We start from the raw sequence: 16567 nt of genomic DNA, 5'->3' as shown, positions 1-16567 counted from the left end.
TAGAATTCTGGAATGTAGATTCCTTACCAACCTACTGTCAGGTTCCTCTGGTCTCCAATATAAAAGTTGGTCCCTGGTAAACTTTTGGTCCATTCTTCTTTGCTTGGACCCTGTTTCTGTTCAGAGGTCAGATCCAGAAAGTCTCTTCTTATCTCCTGCTGGTCCTAAAGATAATTCTAAGGTCTAACTTTGATCCTACTCCTTCCTGGCACAGACAATCCATCCCATGGCCATGACTGAAGAGCCACGCTGCTAGACCAGTGCTTTTGGGTCTCTCCAAGCATGTTTTCAGTGATGTGACATAGGTCAAATCTAGCTTCCTCCCAGAGTTGCAAACAAGGGCACAGAGACCTGTCCCCTCTGTACTTGGTGATATCTTTATTAATCTGACATACTACCACTCTAGCTTGAAGGCTGAAGAACAGAAATAGACACCTCTGCATTGACCATTTCACATGCTACTTTGTCTCTCTCTCCTTCCCACAAGCATTCAACACTGGGAAAGGGAGTTCTCCCCTTTTCTCCTTCTTCTTCTACTTATCCAAATTTTCCCTATCTAAAACTCAGTGATCTAGCTTGCCAAACAATGCTTCTCTCATGTTTAAAGGAATACAAACTTCAACCAGTTCACCAAACAATAGCCTGGCTTGCAAGGCAAAGTATATGATACAAAAACCCTCTTTTTGAATTTCAGAACCTGAAATGTCTTCCTGGATTTCATGGGTGCTTAGGTGAATAAGGGTGAAGGAAGGCTTACAAGGTCAAAAAAAGGAATCATATAAAAATTTAATCTATTAATGCTGTTCTATATTCTAAGTCAACTCTCCATGGTCCATCTGCACAATTAAGTAAAGCACCCTTTAGTAGCAAAAGTTAATTTATAGGAAGCATTGACCAAAAGTAATAGAAGTGATACCAGCACCTGTCCCCTTCTCTACTTTCCTGCCCCCAGCTCCAAGGTATGCTGGGATGGATGGAGTACACAGCTAAAGCAAAGATCATTGTTTCTCCCAAAACATAGTTCAGCTTCTAACACTTTCCATTCCGGGCCGGGGAGATCCAGTGGAGCTGTGTTGAGTCTCAGGGCATCACCTTGACTGGAGGCAGAGGAACAATTAACACGATTTGAATTAGCCTCAGTCAATGTACAAAATTACATAGTCCCTCTCCCCCTGTCTGCCTGCCAGAGCGGAACCTGTTTTTATAGTTCTCTCTCTCCCAAGGCTCTTATAGCAGAATTATTTCCTTCCGAGACTCAGGAAAAAGAGACTCATATTGTCTATTAGCTCAACTACTTTATCTTACTTAGAAAGACAAGTTTAATAAATCAGAACATTCTTCTATCTGAATCCTGTCTACCAATACTATGTTATCTTTAATTCATGAGTGTATGTACTATCTGAACTTTGAACAGTAGGATGGCCTTGACTATTTTTTTTAATCTCTAGGGGAAAATTCCCATACACAAATTAAAATCCTATTTCACCTTTTTCATCCCAACTCTCAAACTGATATATTCACACACAGAATCTTTAGAAATCAAAGAAGGTAAAAGAGATTAATGATGGAGAGCAGAGAAAAAGAAGGCAAAGTTCAAGTCTCCTTTCCTAACCACCCTAGGAAAACTGGATGTTCTGTGAAAGATGACATTTGAAAACAAAGTAAGAATGAAAAAACAATTTGCAGGTGTTGAGAATTGGGGCTAAGAGATGCTCCTATACATACCTAATAGTGAATGGAAAGAAGAAATGTTTTTTCTGGGTCAGGGTATGCTGGAAAATACTTCCAGGGGGTATATCTTAGTCTGTTTGAGCTGCTATTAACAAAACACTATAAACAGGTAGCTTATAAACAACAGAAATTTATTTCTGACTGTTCTGGAGACTGGAGAGTCCAAAATCAAGGCACTGATAAATTCGGTGTCTAGTGAGGGTCCACTTCCTCATTGATGGCTGGCTGGCTGTCTTTTCACTGTACTTTCACATGGGGGAGGAGGTGTGAAATCTCTCTGCAATCTCTTACATAAGGGAACTAATACATTCCTTAGGACTGTACCCTCATGACCTTATCACCTGCCCCACCAATTCCTAATACTATCACACTGGGGATTAGGTTTCAACATAATCAATTTTAGGGGAACAGAAACATTCAGTCTGTGGCAGAATATTAGAGAAAAGAGATTCCAATTTGCTAGGATATGGTTTGCAAATTGATCATTACACCCAGAGATTTTGCTCCATAGTAATAGTGTTGTCATAGAGTAAGGTAAGTTGCCTGGCTTCTGGTGAAGTATTCTTTCAAAATATTTAAACTTTTCACTATCTTTTTCACTAAATCCCCGTGAAATTATTCAATTTAGTCCTTGCAAAGTATTATTTCATAAAATTTCTGAAAACACAAAACAGTTTAACGGCAACTTTTATGTACAGGTATCCCCTCAAGTATCTCTGAGCTAGTTGAAGGCATGTTAAGAGGTTTGCTATGTTATCGATCAACACCAACTGTTACACCTGACATATTGAGGGGAGAAGACGTGGAGGAGGAGAGAAAGAAAAAGGAAGAAAAGAACTAAGTAATAGAGAGAGAGTGGGAAGGACAAAGGAAAGAGGGAACAAAAGAACCGGGTGGGAGGAAGAATAAGTAAATGTTAGACAGACATAGCAATGCCTTCTTCTTGACTTACATGAAATAGTAAATCTTGTTTGTTTTTTTAAAGATTTTATTTATTTGACAGAGAGAGATACAGCAAGAGAGGGAACACGAACAGGGGGAGTGGGAGAGGGAGAAGCAGGCTTCCCACTGAGCAGGGAGCCCGATGCAGGGCTCGATACCAGGACCCTCGGATCATGACCTGAGCTGAAGGCAGAAGCTAAACAAATGAGCCACCCAGGCGCCCCATGAAATAGCGTATCTTATATCAATCGCTGACAAAGAACTCCTCAGGCAGTAACTGACGGGACAGTGTGAAAAATAAATATCTTTTAAGACAACAGAATTCTGAATACTTGAGAAATGGTCAGATCTGGGTCTGAAGGAAATCCCTCAGATAACAGGTGTGCCCATAGCAGACCAAATCTCTCTTCACGAAGTAGTCCCAAATGTTTTCAATGCCTCATGTGGCTGGGGATACAAGCTGAAAATTGTCCAAATATTCCACATGTGCCACAGACGTCGTAGCTCTGGAAGCCTATTAATTCACAGTTAATGCTAAAAGAACTGATGCTACAAAACAAAGACATTTGTAGCCTGGGAGATATGTGTGTGCGCATGAGCACATGTGCATAAACATGTGCTCACATAAGAGTATGCAAGCAAAAGGATAGTTCTGGTTTTTATCACCTATTGTCTATAATATTTAGGAATTTTGAACAGCTTTCTTCTGATTACAAAAATAAAACAGTGATTAAGAAATTTTGAAAAATACAGAAAATCACTAAAAAAAAAAAAAAGAAACAAAAATCACCCATAATGCCATATGCAAGAAATAAGTACTATTAATATTTCGGTATTTCCGAAGATTTTTTCCCACTGGGATTATACTATGCTTAATATTTTATGAACTAGTCATTCACATAATATTAATCACCCTGTCATGAAGTATATGTTCTTTTACCATGCATTATTAATGCCTACAGGTATTCCCATCATACAGAGTTAAGGTCCTTTAATAATATTCCTTGGCTGTAAATGCAGGTTGTTTACATATTTTTTTATGTTTGCTATTAAATATTAATGGTCTAATTCACATCCATCATTATTTCCTTAGAGTAAATATTAAAAGATAAAATTAGTAGATCAAAAGACGTTTTCTTTTAAAATATTTTGATACATATTACCAAATTATTCTACACATGTTATGTCACTTTTACTTCCTTCTATAATGCGTAAGTCCCACTTACCTGAACTACTGACAACACTGGCTATCATTTTTCAAATTTTAAAATACAAAATACATAGATTTTTACTTTCTTTAATCAATTGTGAGGATAAGCAACTCCCATTCTTTTTTTCTAATTTGTACTGTTTTGTTGGTTCATGTCCTAACCATGTCTCTGTTATCTATGTTTTTATTGCTCATACATTCATGATTTTTTATAAAGATTCTTTATTTAATAGGAATACTCACTTTTGGGAGACTGGGGAAAATTTCTGGAAAATACATCAAGTTGTTTTTTATTGTAGTAAGGTCTTTTAACATGAGATCTACCCTTCTAACAAGTTTTCTTTAAAAAAATTTATTTATTTGAGAGAGAGAGAGAGAGCAAGTTGGAGGGTAGAGGGAGAGAATCTCAAGCAGACTCCATGCTCAGTGAGGAGTCCAACGTGCGGCTCGATCCCGTGACCCCAAGATCATGACCTGAGCCAAAACCAAGAGTCAGAGGCTGAACCAACTGAGCTACCCAAGCAGCCCTTAACAAGGTTTTGCGTGTAAAACACAGTGGTGTTAATTACAGACATGATGTTGTACAGCAGATCTCTAGAACTTACTGTTTTGCAGAACTAAAACTTACATTTTAATTTTTATCCATATGTTGACATACAAAAATTTTTAGTATTATGTAGGCAAATATGCCAATTACCATTGTTTTTACTTATTATGGATTATAATTTGATGTAGAGATCTTACTTTTATGATTAATAATGTTTTCAGCATCAACATTAGAATAAACTAAATTTTCTACTGGTCTCTACCATATTTTAAATTCTGATTACACGAAAGCCCATTCCTGACATCTTTATTCAGTCTCATTAATCTAACTGATTTGGTGCTAATCACATGCTATTTTGATTATCATGGCTCTGTTTTAATTTCAAGTGTTTGGTAGTACCTGTATACCTTGTTCTTCTTTTTAAAAAAGAAATGTATACCCTTCTCCCCTTTTTTGTTCTTCCATCACACTTTTGTATAACTTTAAGGTCCAAAAAATGTTTTGGAGGTACATAATGAAATTGAATTAAATATTAAAATTAATAGGATAAAATTAACATCTTTACAATATTCATACTTCCCATCCTGGAACATGATATACACTTATTTAATCAAGACTCTTTATTTTTAAAAAAAGACTCTTTAATATGTTTCAAGGGAAGTGTATTAGCTCTGTTTATACAGGTTCTACACTCTTCTTGTTAATTTTTATTAGTTTTTGAACATACAGAAAATATTTTGAGAGACTTCCATGGACCAGGCAATGAGTTAATTTATTCCTAGATAAAGTTTTGCTACTAATGTGAATGAAAACTGCTCTTTATAATGTTTTGTGATCATTGCTGATTAATATAGCTCTTTATTTTTATATGTATTTTACAAATATTCAATTGCTTGTTAATCTTAATACTTTTGAGTTATTTCATGTTATCTGGATAACAAATCACATTATCTGCAAATAATGATAAGTTTGTACCATCCTTTCAAATATTTTAACTTCAAATTTGTATTTCTTTATAGTATTTGGTAATGGATTTCAGAATAGGATATGTATATTAGTAAGCTTTGAATTAACTATTGATTCAAACTATTAACTATTGATTCAAATTATTAATTCAAATTTTCATTCTTTATGTCTATGTTTTCTCTGTTTTACTTAATTTTTAATTATGAAATATTTTTTATTTCATTAGACTTTACAAGGAAGCAATTTTTTATATTAATCTACCACTTTTGTGATGGTTTTTCAAATTATTAAATTCTTCCTTTGCCTTATCATATATGCCTATGTTCTTCTTAATTTTTATTTTATGGACTTAAAAAATATTTTGAATAGGCCACTTATTTAATTTCATTTTCTTTCTTCCCATTTCAATAATAAAGGTTTTAAAGGTATGAATTTTTTAAATTATATGTATGAATGCATCTCCTAAATCTGTGGTGTTCAAAATGACATGATTTTTTAATTTCTAAAAACAGATTTAATTTCTGACCATGAGCTGCCTGCCTGCTTGGTACAAACAACTTTTTCAAGTTCCTTACTGTGTTAGACATTACAATGTTGGCACCCAATGAATCATGCTCCCAGTTTTCAAGCCTTATATAGTTCTCTCCCATATTGATTCTGGGCTTGGACATGAGACTTTGGATATGCATCAATATGCATGATGTGAAAAGAGGGTTGACAAGCATTTGTACACTAGGACTTATCTTCTTGGAACTTAGTCTCCATGCTCTTCTCCTGAAGAGAGAGGACATATGGAAATACATTCTCTGAAGGATAAAATACCACATGGAGAGCCAAGGTAGCCTGGCCAACCTCCCAGCTTAAAGCAGCTAACACTATGTGGAGTAATGAACCACCCAGTCAACCAAAAGAGTCATAAAAAATAATAAATGCTGTTATTTTAAGACCTAAGTGTTGGGAATGTTTGCTATGCAACAACAGAAAACTGAAAATTTTTCTGTTTAAACTTGATCTGACTCAATGATTTTTCTATTTAGCTAAGTTTTAGAGAAGATTATTGAGAAAGAAGATATTTAAGTCTCCATGTTTCAAATATGCCACCCCACCAAGAAAGCAGTAATGTCTACAGCTAAGTGAGGATTGGAAAGACTTTTTTTTTCTCTTTTGTTTTCGGTTGCAAATGAACCCTTGCTCCCTTTCAGTATCACTTTATTAGTGATCCAGTAGAAACACAGGACATGATTTATTAAATATCAATATTCTCAAAGTTCTTGTATGTAATTTTTAAATATCTTCTTTTGAAAATATAAGACATCATGCACAATATTTAACCAATGGTGATTAATTTGTTATGAACTTTTTAAGTAAATGAGAAATTTGTGTGCCCTCTCCTCAGAAAAATATTTCACAAAGAAACAAATTATTACATAAAATTTCAGCAGTTTCATGGATCTTCTGAGGCAAGATCATGGACTCAGTAAGGAAACTATGTAGTGATTTTCAAATACATTTGAGACAACTAATCTGTCCTCAGATAAAAGCTTACTAGGAAGAAAAAGCAAATAAAAGAATAAAAAAAAAAAGCTACCATTGTTGAAGCAAAGGTGGTGCCCAGTAACCCACCTGTTGCTTTCAGTCTTCCATTTACCTGCCCCCACACCACATCCCTCCACAGAGCACAGTTTGTAAATCACTGTTTTAAAATGACATGATAAAATTAAATACCTAGATGGGTGCCTGGGTGGCTCAGTTGGTTAAGCGTCTGCCTGCCGCTCAGGTCATGATCCCAGGGTCCTGGATCCAGTTGCGACTGGGCTCCTTGCTCAGTGGAGAGTCAGCTTCTCCCTCTGCCCCTCCCCCTGCTTGTGCATTTGGCTAGGGCACACGAGCACGCTCTCTCTCACACACACAAAAATAGATAAATAAATAAATAAATCTCTGAAAAAAAAATTTTAAATACCCAGAAGAGAGAGAAATAAACATATTGGGGCTGGATCCAGAGAAGTTCTGACACAAACTAAGAGCAAGTATAGAATAAGGAGAGACTGGATTCACTGGAGTAAAGGTAAAAGAAAATACTGTGTGAATCACTGTGGACAGAGGCTCAACGCGAGACAGCAAATTATCTGCTGCTTTCAAATAAGTTGGGTGGCCACTCTAATTAATTTTACGTGTCAACTTGACTGAACCACGGAGTGCCCAGATATTTGGTCTTCGATTTTTCTGGATGTTTCTGTGAGAGTGGTTTTGGTTGAGATTGGTAGACTAATAAAGCAGTTTAACTCATCCAATCAGTTATTTAAATAGAACCTTAAAAAGCCTGGTCCTCCCAGAGTAAGAGAGAATTCTGTCTGTTGACCTTCAAATTAGGACCTCAGCTATCCTGGTTTCACGGCAGCTTCCAGCCTTTGGCCAGGAACTGGGGCTGGGCTCTACAGATTTTGGATTTGCCAGCCAATTCTTATAATAAATCTCCTTGTATATACTACATACTATATATATATGCATCTATAAAATAAAGAGCCCTGGAGAACCCTAATACAACCATATATCCCCACTGTGTCCAGGACAGAGCAGATCAAACTGTAAATATTAATAGCTCCCCTTTTCCCTGACAGATGCATCCAATGTTTTTGTTTTTGTTTTGTATCATTTTTGCTTTCACAAAGCAGAGGCAAGTCATGTTTGTCTGAAATATGTTAGGAAAGGGGACCAGTGATGGCCCCAGCTGAGTGGGTCATCTGTTTGTTGAGGGCTGCCCTGAGCCAGACAAACCCATTGGGGACTAGGCACAAAAGCCCCAGTGGGTGCAAAAGCAACAGGGATGGCAGTGTGAACACATAATAGGGTGGACTGGCTGAGAAGAGGTGATTGTTCACCTAGCCCAGGCTACTCTTTCCTGAGCCAGTGGAGGCTGGTGGTGGCTGGTCCCACTGTGTCCTGATTGAATGCCCCTCCCAGCTTCGCCCTGCCCCTTGGGCCTGTTGAGGGTAAATTACCTGTTCATCCACAGAAAGTCCAGGCTCTCAGGTTTGTTCCAGCTGGCACAGCAGTATCAAAATGTCCTTGTTCCTCCCCCGGTCAGCCTGTTACCTCTTAAGCAGCCCAGCAGCACTGGCAATGCAGAAGTAGAGCCACAAGTATGCTAGAACATACTACTTAAATAACCAGAAAAAGAAAAAGTATCAGGTCGAGACAACAGTTCTTATTAAATTAACAAAACTCTCAAAATTATTTCTTTCTCAAAGTTAGGTTACCACCATGGTTTAATGGAAAGGCTTCATCTTAGATAGAAGGAAAGCAAACTTTGTTTCACATTCACCTTTTCCTCCACACAAGTGAATCGAAAGTTCTAAAACCTTAAAATATATTACCATTTAAATTCCATCCTATAGGATTATATCTTCACACTTTGGTTCTTTTTCCAATTAATGGTCCATTTGTGGAATGCATATGTAGTTATTTCAGTTCTATATGGCTCATTAGAGAGCCTTCTCAGTGATGGGTTTCATTCCCCTTGGTCTGATATGAATGTATTCATTAAGGACATACCATAAAATAACTAATAAAGTAAATTTTGAACATTTAAAAAGAAGTAATATAGCACAACTTACCTTCCTTAAAAAAATAATTTAATCTGTTGTGGCTGTTTTAAAGATTTGAATTCAGGAGAAAATTCTTTACAAGTGGTTTTTATTGTAACTTGAAATCTGACTCCTCATTCAAATGTGCATATTAATGTCTAATGCATATCAGAGTAACTCCTGTGGGAAGAATAAATGTGTTAGGCTGTGCAAGTAGAAAGAAGTAAGAATAAACATGAAAACTGGCAGAGGGTCAGGTGGGAGGAACTTCCATTCTATTTATCCATCCTTGAGTAATTTCCCAGTTTACAATAAACTATTGTCCCATTTAAATAGTAGAGCTGATCATGATTTAGTCTGACTTGTGGATAAAATCCTATGTAAATGTGTTGCTCATTTGAACTGAATCAATTGAAAAAATTCAATTCTTTTTACTTTTACTTTTCTGTTGTTTCAAGGACGGGCCAGACTGCACCTTCCTGATTAAAAAGGGATTTCTTCAGCAAAACTCTACTTCAGACACACTGACAGTTTTATACTGAGAAACAAAACCCTAGATTCTTCATTGGCAAGCAAAAATTAGTTTTTTTCTTCCTCTACTGACAACAGGAAATTAACAGAAAAAGATTAAATAAAAAAGTACCTGTCCTAGATGCTACCTATACATGTGAATTATATATGACATATTAAAAGCAAGACTAAGTTATTCATCGACAAATTGTGAGACTGCTCATTTGACCACCAGCACCATCAATTATAAGTAAATAATAATAATTTGACTGTGTACCAATATCTTAAGATACCTTTCCCTGCTTTAGACCATAACATAATTACCAACGTGTCATTTGTAAGATAAACTCCCTTACATTCACACACATGGTATTAGATCAAGCTCCATTTCAATCCAACATTTAACATTCAAGTTCAAACTATATAGACAAAACTATCATATTATCCTTAAAGTGCAATGCTAACAAACTTTTGAAGAAATTACCATTTTGAACTTACATTTTCCTGTTTTATTTCTACGAGACTTTAAGATAGATATTTTTAAATGAGTATTTCAGTATTGGTAAGTGATACGATGGTTCTGTTGTTTTCAGTATTGCCCAAATTATGTAATTGAAAGAGAGACATGAGACATGGATGCAAAAATCTATTATTCTTAGCCACATATTATGATGGTTATAGAAAACCATAATAACAAAATATCAAAACATAGTAATAATGCTATAATTTTTATGAAATGTATATCAAAATAGACTTCAAAAGGTCTAAAGTAGACTATAAATAAATAATATGAAATAGTTTCCAATTCGTTCAAGTGGGATTAGGTTTTTAATTGACAGGATGGTGAGTTATAAATAGTCAATTCAGGAGGGAGCTAAGTTGGCCATTTAAGAACATTGTCAGATTTTTGATTCCCTAAATTTGTATGTGTTTTCTGTCTTACCTTTCCCATCTCCTCTTTCAGCTATTTACAGCAAGACATTCAGCCTTAAATAGTCTTGCTTGTCATAAATAAACTATACTCCTAGCAATGCATTACATAACTCTTGCACAGAAGCATATTTATTAAATATTTAAAATATTTATATTCTGTTCTGGCAAGAAGGTTGATTCATGGATGTAAGAGCCAGGGTCAGTTGATAAAGTGGGGTCACTCCTAATATTAGCCAACTGGGGCAAGACAGAAGCAATGGGGGAAGGCCTTTGCTTAAAAGTAAGAATGCAAGGGCGCCTGGGTGGCTCAGTCAGTTAAGCATCTGCCTTCAGCTCAGGTCATGATCTCAGCCAGGATCCTGGGATTGAGCCCCGTGTCAGGATCCCTGCTCAGTGTGAGCCTGCTTCTTTCTCTCCCTCTGCCACTGCCCCTGCTTGTGTGCTCTCTCTCTAAGCATACTAACTTGATATTTTGCTTATAGAAACAGGAAGACAGTGGCAAAAAGAGAAGAAAAATGATTGAGAACTTGGGTTTGGAGCTCACTGAGCAGGATTCCTGAGTAATCTCTCAAAGTAAAATCTGTAAAATCTGCTTAAAAAATGGCTGAACTTACTCCAGATATTAGTATTAAACAAGGTGATAAAATTGTAATATGGCTATATTTACCACACCTGAGAAATTCACCAGGTGATTTAGTTCAAGTGTCTTAAGCAGAGGGATATGGCTAGGAGCAGAGTTTTCAAACCCCAATTTTTTACTTACAAATGTCCTTGGGATTTGTAGTAGGCAAATGCAGAGGGCGGGAAGTTGGCAACAGAAAAATAAACAGCAATAAAGTAAGTCAAAGGGCAAGGTCAAGCATCTCTCCTGCTGGGCAAAAACAGCATCAGACCCTGAATTATGAAGAAGTGAGGTCCTCATGAGACACTGACAGGAGGAATTGCTAAGACTGATATAGCTGTTGGAAGCCCATGGAAGGGGCACGCTCAAGTGCAGCCAGAACAGTTCTCAATGGCTCAGTTCCTATGTGAAGCCAGAAAGCCCAACAATGACTGTGCGTTGATTATTTGCAGGTCCTTTTACTGGTTCTTCCCAGATATCAGGCTTCCTTCTTGGGAAACTTTTCTTGGAATCAGCTATCAAAGATTATTCTTTCTGAAAAACCCTCTCCTTTACACATTTTTTTGTCCTCAAGCCATATCTATATAGACATATATAAATATATTTTCTATGTCATTTTCTATATTTCCATAAGTATCTATGGAACTGTTTTCTTCCGCAAAAGACAGAAGACAACTTATCAAAGCCTTTGATCCACCAAATGGGAAGTTTCCTCCTGTGTTTTGTCTGTTCTGCAAACTCACTTCTCCTTTATCATTTCTAAGCAAAATCTTTTCTCTCTTCTCATATCCTTTAACAAACAGCACTTAGTAGTCCTTAAAATTCAGTCTGAATGAAGGAAAATAAATTCCCTTTTGTCTTAATCTTCAAATCCAACTACGTACTAAGATGAAGAAATAGTTGCATTCTTCTAATGCAAGAGAGAGAGAGAGAGAGGGAGAGAGAGAGAGAGATGAGCATCTATATCCTGCCATATATTTACTGAACTCTCTGTACTGCCTGCATGCAATAAATAGTAAAACAATAGATAACATCCTATGTTTGAGAACCCAAACTTTGCTTCCCTGGGCTGTCATCCAGAATGGAATGGAGCTGTGGTCTTTGCAGTAAGTTTCCAATGTTAAATTCAGACTGCTGTTGTTTATAAGCAAAAACATGTTTCCCTCTATGTTTGCATATCTTTTATCTCCCTATCTATCCTACAACCACAGTACCAAAGCGAATCACACTTAGAACAAAGCATTACAATGTGACTGTGAGAGCCAAAAGTGTCCTTGAGTTCTCCACACAGAATGGCAGCAGCAGTGATAATTAAGGGTTTTTAAACCTCCAAAGGGTGAATGAAACCCAGGAGCCTGAATGGACTGCTAGACTCCTTTCAACCTGTGCTTTAATTAATTAATTTAACCAAAGAGGTACCAGTAAAACAACTTATCCAAGTTCTTGCCTCATTGAATGGCAAGTTTTAGAAAAGTCTTTGTGCCTCCCTGACACTAGTCCTTACATTTCTAAAACCATTTGTATGTCTCTCATGGGGAAGACAGGTCACTTACTTGATCCCTCTTTTCGACGCTTTTTAGATATCCAAGGCTTCTCTATTTTCTTTGACCTTCCAAGTTCTGTAGATCTGATGGTCCAATGGCCCTGTGTCTCTGTAGCTTCTGAAGCCAATTTATTAGCACATTCCATTTCTCCCCCAACATTATCTTGGTGAAGTTTTCCTAAACTTAGAGCTCCACCATCTCACAAAGCTGTACCACTCCCCTGTGCCACCTATTGCATTCCCCCCTGAATTTCAACATCTACTAGAAAAAGACTAGATTTGCAAAATCCCAGTCTGAACTTGATCTATGAAACTTTTGGCCCACTGAGAGTACTACTTCACCCCCATCTCCTCTGTATAGTTGCTTTCCACTAACTCTCCTCCCTCACTTTGTCCATATTTGTTTATAGCATAAAAGTGAGTTCTGACATGAAGCTGTTACTAATAAAGAACATATTTATTTTCATTATTCGCATTCTCTGCCCTTTAGAATCAGGCTCAGATAACTGTAATGTTGAATTATGATATATTCAAGTTTTCAAAAATGATCAGCACTCGTCTCCTCTTTCAACAAAAGATTGAATTTGGCAATCTGAGAATTATATACAATTAGGGTAGAAACACAGGTGTTCCCAAACATTAGTGCTGCAGAATACCATTTTTTAATAGTATCACCTGCAGCCCTAGAGTGATATTATTTCCTTGTAAGCAAAGATTTTTTCAGTTAATCCCATATTGGAGCATACCTCTGTCAATGTTTGTAATGAAGGTGAGCAGTTTGTTTTTGGCCCCAGGACATGCTGTAAGAAATAAAATGTGCAACCTCCACTGTGCCTTGGGGAAGCATTTAGACATCTGTACATTTTACATAGTCTTTCCTATGTTGTCATAGAGAGTACCATCTTGTCTTCTTCTTTGGTAGCTCTGGGGTAATATACGAAGCTGGTTTTGAGTTATGAAATGCCAACTGGAGACCTTTCAAAGTGTTCTCAAATATAATTCACTTCTTTGGAAATAGCGATTATCAGTTCTTCCAAAATATGACTTAATTATGTACTTACATAAAATGTCATCATCCTAGTACACTTGACATTTTTAACACATATTCTATTCCTGTCATCTATATCAATGACAAATGACAGAATAAAGGCCTACTTAAAAATTATATCATCTGAGGCATTTTATATAATTATGGGCAATTAGAATTTATAAAACATTTAAATGAATTTAGCTTTTCTTTAAAAGCCCAGTAAGCTCATAAAAAAGCTAAAGCAAGCACTGAATACTCTATCTATTAATCAAGAGGCCTGGTGAGGAGAAGCAGGCACTAGCCTGAGTCATGGCACCATCACCACCACACCTTTTACCGTGGATGGGCACCTCATCCTCCTCAAGATTGTTTCTTCACCAGCAAGACTAAATGGCGAAATTAGAAGCTTCCTAAGATTCTTTCAAGCAACAAATTCATAATCTCTTAATATATACTGGGTATCCATAAGTCCAGAACTTGAAGATCCTATGAGGGGTCTAGACACAGCTCTTATCTTGAGTTCCTTATAGTCTACTTTTGAAAGAAAGAGGGAAAACATGAGTAGTGCAATAAAGGGCTATTAATAAATAATTACCAGAGTATTTACTAGACAATCGATGGCAGCTAACCAGAGTTATAGGAACTGAAAAAAGACAGGAAGAAGTGGTGGTAATTCTATATTTAAGTTTAAGAAGAACATCCAGATTCTCTTCGGGTTAACTACAGCCTGCTTTTCCTAGAAAACTTATTACTGTATGAAATTATATCCAATTCAATATATATTTATTGAATATTTTCTACAACTTATTTCAACATGATTTTCCAACCTATTTCATTTTGTCACTGTCAATTCTTCTATTAAACTTTGAATCCTAACCTCTTTGGAGTTGTTAGTCCCTGCTCCCTTGGTCTGGGCAGTCACTCAGTGTTACCCAGCAACAGAGTGGTGTGGGAGAGTTGAAATGCAGTTTCCTGACTCTTGGTTTCATTCTCCCGTAGGCCTGCTGCCTCTGTGACAACGCGCTCCCAGGTGAGCTCCCTCTCAGCAGTGCTGCCTGCACACCCTGCCACAATAAACTTCCTCAGTTCACTCTTCCCCTATAGGTCCCATCAGACTAGGCACCTAGGCAGGGAAGCCACCTAGGCAGGGAAGAACCTTAGAAATCACCTAATTCTATTTCTCTCCACCAGCCACAGACACAGCTGGTAGCAACTGCAGAATGGAAGGGTCCAGTATTATGAAGTGATTACTTAGTGTATGGATGCTGGCAGGACTTCATCAAAAATAGGGACTTTTCCCATAATCAACCAACATTAACTCCCTATTTTATAAAATCAAAACACAATTCCTATCTTACAGGTTATCATGAAAAATAAATGAGACAAAGTCTGTGCCTGGTATACAGTAAGTGTTTAATACTATATTAGCCACGCCTTTTTCTTTTCTGTATTTGGATGCTTTGGCATCTGGGACCTTGCTGACCTGGGAGGGATAGCAACTACTTGCCTATGTGGGCACCTTTCAGATGCAAACCAATCAGATCCCACAAATTCAACCACTTTCTTTATCAGTCTCTCACATTCCAGGTCACTTTTCACTTTCTGCTAGAGCCAAATACCAGTTTATGGGGGACAACCCCTACACCACAAAGCCCACTGAAATCAAACTAACCAATCCCAAGGCTGCTTATCTTGCCTTGTTCATTCCTTCCCACAAATAAAAGAACTCACGCATATTTTCCTCTTACTTCCTCTGCCTTTCAACCAACCCTGGTACTTCCCTGTACGACCCTCCCTGCTTTGTGTGCCATGCCTCCTGTTGCTTTTTTTTAATTAAGATTTTATTTATTCATTTGAGAGAAATATAGCAAGAGAGAGCACGAGGAAAGGGGGAGAGTGGGGAGAGGGAGAAGCTCCCCGCTGAGCAGGGAGCCCTACGCGGGACTCAATCCCAGGACCCTGGGATCATGACCCGAGCTGAAGGCAGACACTCAACCAACTGAGCCACCCAGGCATCGCTCATGCCTCCTGTTTCTAAGGATCTGTGAATACAATAAACTTCTTCCTTTATGACGGTCACTTCCACACCTACATGTCTTACCTTACCTGATTAAAACAAATTCCAGCTCTCCTTAAAACAAATGCATATTCGTTTTCCCTTTCCTGAGCCTTTCCAAGTGATGGATAGCTTATCTTTAAACTTGAGCATCCTCCAACTGTGGCTCCTAGAATTCTCTCCTGCCGTAGGAAACTGACAACCAAGATATATTATGTTTTATGTACCTATGGCCTGTCTTCCCTGTCCCCCTTTCAATCTATACATTCAGTCTCAGGGAGAGTTCCACATTTCACAAGTGATTTTGCCACATCTCGAGTCCTTTCTCTCTCTGATCTGATGTTCTGACCTATCTTCTATCTTTTCCCTATGCAGTTTTCTTTCCTTAGAATAAACAAAACTTGGTTTCAGTCACAAGTCTAGAAGATTTGTCTGTGTAGGTGTTCCAAAACTGTCATCTTACCAAATCCAAACCTCTCAACACATCCAAAAATGAAAGTCAGAATTGGGTTAAGAGCAAGAACAATGGATTTAAAAAGATTTTATTTTAAAAACTGATTTAGACTATCTGCAGTTCTTGGAAAAATTGCTTAGCCTCTCTGAGACCTAATTTTTTTTTACTTGTAAAGTGGAGATAATAATAGTATTCATATCACAGGGTGGTTATAAAAATTAAATGAGATAATATATGTAAAGTGCCTGATACGTAATATGCCCTAAAAATAGTAGCTATTATTGGTATGATTTTAATTGTGCTTGTTATTATGGCAATATTAGTAGTAGTGGTTATTTTAAAAATAAGGCAATCTCTGAAAACAACCTCCGGAAGCACCTTTAAAATGCTTCTAGTGTCAGCGTGGAAAAGTGTGGCTTAATATCTGGCTTTAAAATAA

At 37.1% G+C, this 16567-nt stretch overlaps 1 long non-coding RNA gene across 4 annotated transcripts in view; it reads right to left on the bottom strand.

Moving 5' to 3' along the window:
- Positions 1 to 16567, bottom strand: part of LOC121101710 — a 213386-nt gene that overhangs the window by 33708 nt on the left and 163111 nt on the right. For 3 of the 4 annotated variants that reach the window (XR_005833708.1, XR_005833706.1, XR_005833709.1), the window contains exons 3-4: positions 9011 to 9160; positions 8396 to 8554 (exon numbers count right to left, since the gene is read on the bottom strand). This is a non-coding gene — a long non-coding RNA (uncharacterized LOC121101710). The remainder of the gene's footprint in view (positions 1 to 8395; positions 8555 to 9010; positions 9161 to 16567) is intronic. The other variant, XR_005833707.1, reaches the window with a different exon arrangement.

The sequence above is a fragment of the Ursus maritimus genome, unplaced genomic scaffold (assembly GCF_017311325.1).
Source record: "Ursus maritimus isolate PB19 unplaced genomic scaffold, ASM1731132v1 scaffold_9, whole genome shotgun sequence".
NCBI classification, from domain to species: domain Eukaryota; kingdom Metazoa; phylum Chordata; class Mammalia; order Carnivora; family Ursidae; genus Ursus; species Ursus maritimus.
Note: the sequence above shows the minus strand (reverse complement) of the source record. Positions and strands in the feature narration are given on the sequence as shown.